This window comes from Chrysemys picta, chromosome 11 (genome assembly GCF_011386835.1).
Source record: "Chrysemys picta bellii isolate R12L10 chromosome 11, ASM1138683v2, whole genome shotgun sequence".
NCBI classification, from domain to species: Eukaryota; Metazoa; Chordata; order Testudines; family Emydidae; genus Chrysemys; species Chrysemys picta.
In genome coordinates this window covers 5,654,506-5,664,575 of record NC_088801.1, presented here as the reverse complement: position 1 = coordinate 5,664,575, position 10,070 = coordinate 5,654,506, and the positions used below count along the sequence as shown (strand labels likewise).

Genomic DNA, 10,070 nt, shown 5'->3' with positions numbered 1-10,070 from the left:
ATCAGCATTCCTCTGGGTAGCTTTCCTTACAGGCTTCTGTTCTGGATGGTTGATGGACATGATTTTAAAAGGTGCCTTGTAGAATCAAATTTCTGTGACTGAGGTTCAATAACACACTGTAGCGAGGTGGTCACGCAGCTCCGGCTCAGAAAGGGTAAAAAGCCGGCCCTTGAAGAGGGCTGGGGCTGAGAGCCAATCAGGAAGAGGTGGTAGGCAGCCAATCAGAGCTGGCCAAGCCAGTATAAAAGAGAGCAGACCAGAAGGGGTAGTCAGTCTCTCTCTAGCCTTGGAGAGAGATGGACCTATCTGCCTGAAAGAGCAAAGAGTACCTTGGACAGCGCAGTGCTGGGGAAGCTCCAGCCTGGCAAACCCCCAGGCAGGGGCCTTGCTGTCAGGGCCGGAAGAGGTATTAGGACTGTGGGGAAGGAGCCAGGGAAGGAAGAGGCAGCAGGTCCAACCTCCTGGCCGATGATGAGTGGGCCACTTCAGCCTGCAGTTTGCCCCTGAGGGAAGGGGCTAGATGAAGACTGGCAGTGGGTCACTGAGGTGAGGTGGGCTTAAGGGATTGGGGTTCCCTGTGGGGGAGGACACTGAGTGTGGGGGCACTGCTGTGGGGCAGTACCCAGGAGCCAGTGAGTGACGCGGGGTCAGAAATATTATAAGGGGTGGAGATTGAGTAGGAAGCAGGTACCAGTAGGGAGACGCCAGTCAGCAGGAGGCGCTCTGAGGTGGGATGAGCTAATTCCCAGAGTGACCAGCAGGAGGTGTCGTGGTGGTGAGTGCGTGCCGTGCTACACACACCCTAGCAACTGGTTTCTCCTTCTCCTGATCTGCTCACCCTGTAATGTTTTATTTAACATTAAGGACCCAGACTCGATTGAGTTACCCATATAGAACTATTATGGCTGTCTTTGAGCAGATGCTCTAAAAATGGAGCAGGCCGGGGCAATTTTCCCCATGCCTCTCCCCTGCCCTGCCGTGTGGGAGGCAACTGTAATTTGGCTGCAGGTACTGATGGAAGAGATGGGGCACTAGCATTGCCTGCGGGAATCGGAATCGTCAAGCGGCATTGAGGGTGTGGCCACAGCCCTGACCCCGCCTTCCCGCACACCTTCATGAGAGCACTGTATGGAGCGCAGACAGACCTAAGCCACCTGAAGTAGGCCAGTGCCTGGGAAGCGATCCTGCCTTCCATATCTGCCTTATTACCTGCATCTATCCCCTTAATTTGTAATTGCTACAGATTTGAACCACCACTGAAATTCTAGTGCTGGTCATTACACTCTGACCCTCCTAAACAAATCCTGTCATTTACATTTAAGAGGTGTCTGTTATTCTTTCCCTCCTGTCCTAAAGTCCTGGGTAGTGATGCTGGTGCAGAATGCCTCCGGAGGCAGCTGCATTTCCATTGTGGGTGAAGTGATCAATACACGCACACGGGCCCAGCTTCCTGGTGACTGATCTCAGGATAGCTGCACAGTGTCTGCTCAGACTGCAAAGCAAGTTGGGATCTATTTCCTGCAGTTGACGGGTGCTATATCCCTGTAACCTGTGCTTACTAGTATCCACAATCTGTTCCATTTGCTTCACCCGTCTTTTTTCTTGGGTCCAATCTCAGCATTGTGCTTGTCGGCGCAAATGGTTGTTTGTTTAATCTGATCACTGTTTATTTTTGGTTGTCCGGAGGAAAAAGCCTCTCCTATCCCCAGTACTACAGTACATATATTCTTGCTTTGGGGGGCTTGGCTTTGCACCAGAAATCTCGTGCTCAGGCATGTAGCCACCAACAGGCTGGAAAAGATGGAAAGCATATAAACGGAGGAGAGAAGTGTATTAAAAACTCCAAGCAAGGGGCATATGAGCAAAGGAAACTCTTGAAATGATGCCAAGGAGGAATTGAACTGGTACAGGGTGACTTTTAAATCTTTTTCTTCGCCATCTGCGAGATTTGACAGTAACGTTATTGCTTTCCCATTTAGCCCCACCAATGGGAAAAGAGCACATAGGCAGGATATGTTTTTCAAAACACATCTTTGGGGTTATTTTGGGGTAGGTGGCAATTTAACTCTTTCATTGCCTTCCTACAGAGCCCCTTGGTTGAAAGCACATTTATTTTCCCCCTCTTTGATGGAAGGTGTGTCTGGCCAACGGTTCCCCTCCAAGGAAAGGAGAGAGTGAAAGCTCTCTTCGAAGCACGCTTCATTACAAGCCTCTCGTGTTCCTGCCACCGCTCCGTGGCTCTTCTTAACGGCACAAAGCAGTTGAAAAGAAACAGCCCAGGCTTTCAGAGCATCTTTCAAAACCATATCAAAAGTTCTGCATTGGGCCAGGGTGGCAGTTCTTTCTAAGTGCCTATCTATCTATTCTGTTTGTTCCTAAGGCAGGCATTCATCCTTTATTTTTTTTTTAAGGATGTTGGTTCAACTTTTGAACAACAAAGTTCACTGGAGAACGGCAACTCCGCTGCCCTCCCTCCCCACCCCAAAGTCTCAGAGCCCCCCCCCTTCCCTCCCCGGTTCAAGAGAAAAGTTTGCTTGAGAAGAAAAGTTACCTCTGTTCTTCTCTGAACGATCCCGTCATGAAGGCCAGTGTGGAGTTTGATTCAGCTGAGGTTTTTTTCTCTGTTCTCCTTGGGGAGGAAGGAATGTCTCAAGGGTGTGGCAATGGGAACAGGTCTCTAGTTGTTCCCTTCCGGGTCACTGGTTCAAATCAGGACCAGCTGTTGCCCCCTGCTGAGCGTTTGGTAGCTGATCTGAAATGAGTTGGGCAGTTTTCCTTCTCACGGACAGGTGTCCACAAACCACCACAACAATAGGCACATCTGTTAAACCCCTCAGGAGAGAGGCTCAGGGATCAATGAGGCTGGAGGCTAGACTGTAAACCCCTCGCTTCAGCAAGGGGGTCCCTCCAAGTCATGTCAGGGTGAGCTAGGGGGAAGCATCCACTGATGCTGGCAATGTTGGGGACACAGATAATTAGCTCCTGACATCTTTGAAACACTGCGCAAACTGCCTCGTCGTTTCTTGGAGCAAAGAGGGAACATCGGTCTCTGATGCTGGTGTCCAAGCATCTTTCAGTATAACCTAAACTGACTTCAGAATAAAACTACCAGGGCTGGATGAGAGACATGCTGATTCTGACCTGATTTTCACCCTCACACACTTCATAGGGGTTCGTACATGTCACACAAGGTGAAATCAACACCTCTACTACACCTGAGTTCTCTACAAACTGCTAGATCTCTGGCAGCAACGGATGTGAAGGTGGCACTGAGCAGACCGCAGAACCCTAGAGTGTCAGATAAAGTGAAGTGTCTATTAATTTACACTGGTTTGGGTGGTCATTGGCCAGACATGTAATTTATCTTCCTGACATCCACCTTCCTTCTTGGTGACATGCTGTTTCATTCTCATCAGATGGCTTGGGGCACCGCCACTCCTCAAGACGGTGCTGGATAGCCTAAATTCTTGCTCATTTTGATTGTTCAGATTAACCCTTCATACTTTAGCCCTTATTAATCTGTTGCCGAGGTTCAGATGGTGAACAGGGGAGATGATAGCTGTGGAATCAGCATTTTCTAGACATTGGACAGGCCAGATGAGTGGAATTTCAAGGGAGTAGATGAAAAATGGTGTATGCATGTAACCGAGATGGGTAAGCTGGGAATTAAGAAATGTAACTGGACTGTGAAAAATAAAAGCTACTGTAAAATAACCTTTCTAAGGCCACAGTATCCAGTTAGGCACATCTTTGTGGTATATCTCAGTCTGCAAATGAAACCTACATAGAAATATATTTATTAAAAATGGTGAATGATGACTCCTTGGGTGGGTCATCTATGGGAATTGAACTTGGGACCTACAGAGCTAAAAAAAAAAAAGAGCTATCCTATCTCCTAGAACTGGAAGGGACCTTGAAAAGTCATTGAGTCCAGCCCCCTGCCTTCACTAGCAGGACTAAGTACTGATTTTTTGCTGCTGCTGTTCCCTTCAGTGGCCCCCTCAAGGACTGAATTTACAACCCTGAGTTTAGCAGGCTAATGCTCAAACCACTATGCTATCCCTCCCCTGTACTGATTTTACAGACAGTAGCACACTCACAAACTTCTTTATAAGGTCCAGCCACTAATGGGGCACAAAGACACACCTGGCCATTTGGTTAGTCATTGTAAGCTGATTGGTGTAGTGGTTTTAATACACCCCTGGACCCACATGTTCAAATCCTGATGTCTAGAGTCACCAGGAAAAATGCATGAGTTGGGGTTTAGCCTGCTCTCCATTTCAGCACAGCAAAAAAACAGCTTGCCAAAACAGGTAACTTTCTTTTCAGGAGAAGCCCAGAACTAAAATAGCAGTGAAACCTGTAGGCCCAGACTACGGTGCTTGGCAAATCTGTGTGGAGCATAGGCCTGGAGCAGTAGGATTCTGCAGGTCCTGATTCAGAGGTGTCATGGTGGCTCTGTGAGGCACAGGATGGAAGTCAGGAGGGATAGAAACACATTGACAGAGCTGCATCGGAGGAGCTACCACATCCCTACAGCTCATTACCAGCAATTGTTGTTTGAAGCTTCCTGGATTTGTTGCAACTAAATTCACACTTGGCTGGGTGGCTCAAGGGATTGTTGATTGGGCTACGGAGCGGAGGTTGCTATTTACAATCCCTTCACCGGCTTGAGAGCGATTAAGAATTACCATTGGATGGGCATCCAGTAACCTATATGAAATGAGAGTTTGGGTCCCAATTCTAACTGACAAGTGGCCGCGCCAGAAAAGCCACTGTACCACTTGGCATGCTCTAAAGCCACCTACCAGCCACGGTAGTGTAACTTGTTCTGTGGGGGGAACACTTCGTTAACGGATCTATTAGCCACGTATCTGGTTGGGGCAGCATTAGCTAGGGGCTCAGAATTCAGCCTGCAATTGCCAGGCTTCTGCAGACTCAGGCAAAGGAGGGTACCCAGCTACGGCAAGACAGAGTGTGGCTTCGGGCCCTGCTATATTTAGGCCTCACTTGTGCCGAACATCTGCTAGCCCAAGGACCATTTTTTCAAGTCCTATAGAATGGACTCTCTGAACTTCCTTTGCCCGTCCTAAAGTGACAGTCCCTGCAGCTCCGAGCTGGAGCTCATTAGTGGCAACATCAGGGCAGCTTGCCCGCCCTGCTGTGAGGCCTATCTTGTGGCTAAATATAGGCCTGACTCACAACTGGGAGTTTAAGTAGGGTTACCATATTTCAACAATCAAAAAAGAGGATGGGAGGAGCCCCGCCCTAGCCCCGCCCCCGTCCTGCCCCAGCCCCGCCCCTGCCCCTTCCACTCCCTCCCACTTCCCACCCCCTCTGAACCCCCAACCCTCCCCCCACTCCTTGTCCCCGTGACTGCCCCCTCCTGGGACCCCTGCCCCTAACTGCCCCCCAGGACTCCACCCCCTACCTAAGCCTTCCTGCTCCTTGTCCCCTGACTGCCCCCTCCTGAGACCTTCCCCACATCCTAACTGGCCCCCTAGGACCCTACCCCCTACCTGTCCCCTGACTGCCCCAACCCTTATCCACACCCCCACCCCCTGACAGCCCCCCCCAGAACTCCTGACCCATCTAAACCCCTCTGCTCCCTGTCCCCTGACTGCCCCCTCCTGGGACCCCTGCTCCTAACTGCCCCCCAGGACTCCACCCCCTACCTAAGCCTCCCTGTTCCTTGTCCCCTAACTGCCCCCTCCTGAGACCCCCGCCCACCTGTACTCTGACTGCCCAAAACCTTACACCCCCAACCCCCAGACAGCCCCCCCGAACTCCTGACCCATCCAACCCTCCCCCTGCTCCCTGTCTCTTGACTACCCGCCCCCCCAGAACCTCCCTGCCGCTTCTCTGACCCTCTGGCCCCCTTACCGTGCTGCAGAGCGGCGCGCTCGACAGCAGGGGAGGGGAGCAGGGTCGGAGCTCCAGACTGCCGGAGGTCGAGGCGAACGGCCGGCCGGCAATCTGCGAATGCAGGGGGGGGGGGGAGGGAGGGAGAGAGAGGAGGGGAGTGGTCTCAAGTTTCAGGGGAAAGGAGGGGGAAGTGGAGGAAGGGCTCAGGCTGCCAGAGCCCCGTGCGAGTGGCACGATCCGGCCGGCTGCCCTGTAAGCTGCGCACACTCTGCATGGGGGGAAATCCGGACATTGACAAATTCCCCCCGGACGCTATTTTTAACTCAAAAAAGCCGGACATGTCCGGGGGAATCCGGGGGAATGGTAACCCTCGTTTAAGGAAGCCTGCTCTTCCTGGTAAGCCAGTCGGAGTTGTAGTGGAAGTCCCTCTCCTGCCTATCACAAACCACCACACGCTCTAGCTTTGACACCCTCTGTATACTAGCATAAAACCTAGCTACCCTCCAGTGCCGGGTGTGACTAGCTGAACAGCCTGGGAAATGTACGTTTGTTCTGTTTTTTCTTGCTATCGCAAGATGATCTTTACATTCCCTGAAATGGTTTCCCTATAGGGGAGGCTCCTGTGCTGTTTGTATACTGTAGGGCATGCCGTTAGCTTTTGCTCCTGAAATGGAATAATTCTTTGATCAAGCCATTTCTCTCCTTTTTTTTAATATATTTTGGAGCCCTCACGTGGAATTTATTAGGATTTCTTCCTGTCCGAGCCCCATGAAGTCATTAAAATTCATTCCAATTAATTGCAGCAAGCTGAAAACAAATGCGACACCTGCAAGCAAGGGAAGTATAAGCAATTAGAATACTCTACGTCGTCCCCCCTTTGAAACATCGTCACCGCTTTCATGAGCAAGGGTCACACAGCAAAATAAAGGTGGGGTAGGAAAGTGGTTTTGGTCTGTTCTTTTCAAATGCAGAATTGAGCCCCCCCAACCGTCAAAGCTTGAATGCAGATTCAAACTTCCCTGAAGTTTGGGAGGCCTCAGAGCCCATCCACGTCTTTGAAATTCAAAGCCAGTATTTTCAGCTCTAACATTAGACACCTACATAAGCAGCCCTGATTTTCAGAGGGGTTGAGTACTCCCAAGAGAGCCACGGTTCAGTTCCTGGTTTTATTGCCAGTGGCAGGCAGTGTCGCAGAGCAATAATAACAATACCTAGTTCTTGTATAATGCTTTTCATCTGTAGGTCTCACAGCACTTTACATTATCCCCATTTTACAGATGGGAAAACTGAAGCACAGACAGGGGGCATGATGTGCCCAAGGTCATCCAGCAAGCCAGTGGCAGAACTGGAAATAGAGTCTAGGTCTCCTAAGTCCTAGTCCAGTAGGCCCCTATCCACTAGGCAAGTAGGGCACACCACTGAGTTGGGAGACATTACTATTTATTTGTGTTAGAGCTGGTGTCTAGGGACCCCAACGGAGATAGGAACACAGGCAGGGACAGACTGGATGAGCACCATGGTCCTTCTACCCCTGCATCCTGTCTCCAACCACGCCCAGCTCCAGATGTTTCAAAGGATGGTGTAAGAACCCCAAAGTAGTTATATGTGTCTCACCCTGAGAGATATTTCAATAAGTTTCTGTCACAGACTGGATGCCTTCCTAGTCTGGGCACAGTCCTTTCCCCTGCCCCACTCTCACAAAAGCGATGCTGTGGGGGGGTTTCTGCAGATTCCTGATCCCCAGAACCAGCCTGGGGGAGGAAGATTGCATGACCCAGGAGAACCTGCACAAGTTACTGCAGATCATGCTGTGTTGGGGGTGGAGAGCTGCCCCGCGACCAGCCCGTCACACCGTCCAATCTGGATTCCAGCAGAAGGGGCTTCTATGTGGTTAAAACAAGCCACAAATTCATCCCTATCAGTGCATCCCCCAGCCAGCTGCAGTGACAAGGACCCATGATTTATATGCAAGATGCTACAACTAAAATTCCATTATATTGTTTCATCACTTATAATCCTGGCTGGCTGAGCGTTTCGTTTTGGGAAAGAGAGACAGAATACAAAAACAACGCTGAAATTCATGTGAGGTCTCTCCTAAGATTTGGTATAGTTCTGGCACATCAGAAACATGGTTCTCCTTGTGTTTCACTAGCTCTCCTCTCTCCAGTGTTAATATTTGCCTTAATGATCTTCTTTCATTCCTTCCCAGGGTGTTCAGCAGGAATCATCTGCCTCTCTCTTTCCCTCGCAGGGGTGAATGAACCACCGGCGTGTTTTGTATTCGGCATTTCAACTTAGCGGGCTGCTTGACTTCAGACTCAGTTTCACCATTTCCCATCTGACTTTCATTACCTAGAATAAGATGGCTAGTCAACCTAAACTGAAAGTAATTAAGGGAGCTTTGAAAAAAAAAAAAAAAAGAAAAAAGCATTCTCTCTTCAAACACATAATTGTGCGAAGATAACACAAAATGCAAATGACTTGTAGATATGCTGAGCTGTTTCTTTTATCACCACTTTGAAGGCAGAAGCGACAAAGGCGCTAATATTTGTAATCTGCAGACACAGTAGCGCCGCTAAAGAATGTCATTTAGCATCTTCCAAAACCACATCGGCTCTTCGTCGAACTTTATCCAACAGAAGCTTAAATAATCTTACCTCACTGATCCAAAACAAGCAACCCATCCAGGATTGAGAATAGACGTGTCTGCGTTCATGTGTCCACTTTGGATTCTGCGCCTCAAGTAAAGTGCATCTCTTTTAATCATGTGACTGTGAGATCAAAAAGCCATAGTAACATGGGCTGCGGGTGAGGCTGAAACTGTATGGTAAGAAGGAAGCAAAACTGGTGGAGGTTTCAGGCTCCAACAGGCATCGGTGTGATCTTTGAGTGTTCAGTTAGTATGGCGATGAGAGCTGTACCTGGATGGGTGGATGGATACAACATGTTTTAGTCCATTATTTATTGGAGGAAATAGTGAGAAGACGACTGTACTGCATAACCTAGACGTAGCCATGAGACTTCAAGGATCTAAGAGTGAGGTTCTGGGACAGCTTTCCAGTAGGCGCACTGGGAGGAAACAGCCTAGCTAGTTTTACAATGAAGGTTGATACATTATATGAGGGGGTTGCCTGAGACAGCAAGGGACTGGGCTCAGTGACCCAGGGGGTCCGTTCCAGTCCTATGTTCCCCTGACATAAATATTTGGAGTAATTAGAGAAAGATCTACTAATGGAGCTATGGAGGGAGGACAGAATTTGCACTTGGACTGGTGGCTTGCAGATTTAATGGAAATTTAGTTAAAAATTGTATTCAGGTGGTACTGAAACCCACTGAGGTTAAGTCCTACAGAGTCAATAGGTCACGGCTGGAGAGGAAGCAGGAGAAGGGGCACCAGGAGCTCAAGTAGAAGAGGGGTCAAAGAAGGCTGAGGTTTGGTTTGGAAAAACCTAAACCAAGGACGATTCAGACCCATTTAGCATTTGTCTGATAAAAGGTTCAAGCATTTGGCAGATAAAAGGTTCCACTTACAGCCCATCTGTACTATTATGAGCTCAAAAATTAGATAGATGAGACAATGAATAGTGACATCATGCTGGATGGGGCGGGGACGAGGTGAAGAAAGGGGAAGGACAATATGCGATCAGCAGGTGGTGAGTCTTCTTAGCCCAAACCCCTGATACAGTCGTACCCTTGGAACGATGTTTGCATGCTAATCTAAGTAACCTGCCCCATAAAAGCTTTCCTCTGGTTTACTAGTCCCCGGGAAGATCGGAGGTCTAATTTTAAAGACTTCCTCCCTTTAAGCAGCACGGCAAAATGACTTAAAGATTAAGCTTCTGAGTCATTTACAGTCAGTTCATGGAAATAAGCTTTAAGAGGGATTTGCTTTTCCTCCCTGAAGCTGGCGTCTTGCCATGGTCATTAGCAGAGAAAACGGAGCTTTTCCCTTCGGTGGGAGAGGAGAGGCTGCAGTCGGAAATCAGTTATGTTAGCCTGGCCTTTCCGTAAACGGTCCTGCAGTAGCACGGCTGCCACTGGGACTCTTTAAACTTGTCGCCCTGCTGCAGACATTGTGAGAACAAGGCACCCTGCGGGCAGAGGAGAAGGGAGGGTAATGAACAGGCGATTAAAAATAGACCACGGTTCTGAATTTCTGGTTAATTTAATTGTATTAAACCACATTTTGTTAATTGACTCATTTA

At 49.1% G+C, this 10,070-nt stretch overlaps 1 long non-coding RNA gene across 1 annotated transcript; it reads left to right on the top strand.

Annotated features, from left to right (window-relative positions):
- The first annotated feature begins 290 nt into the window (after window positions 1–290).
- LOC135974233 (uncharacterized) lies at window positions 291–8,315 on the top strand. The gene is made up of 2 exons (XR_010591455.1): window positions 291–546; window positions 8,075–8,315. It is a non-coding gene; the product is annotated as an uncharacterized LOC135974233 (long non-coding RNA).
- Window positions 8,316–10,070: the final 1,755 nt, after the last annotated feature.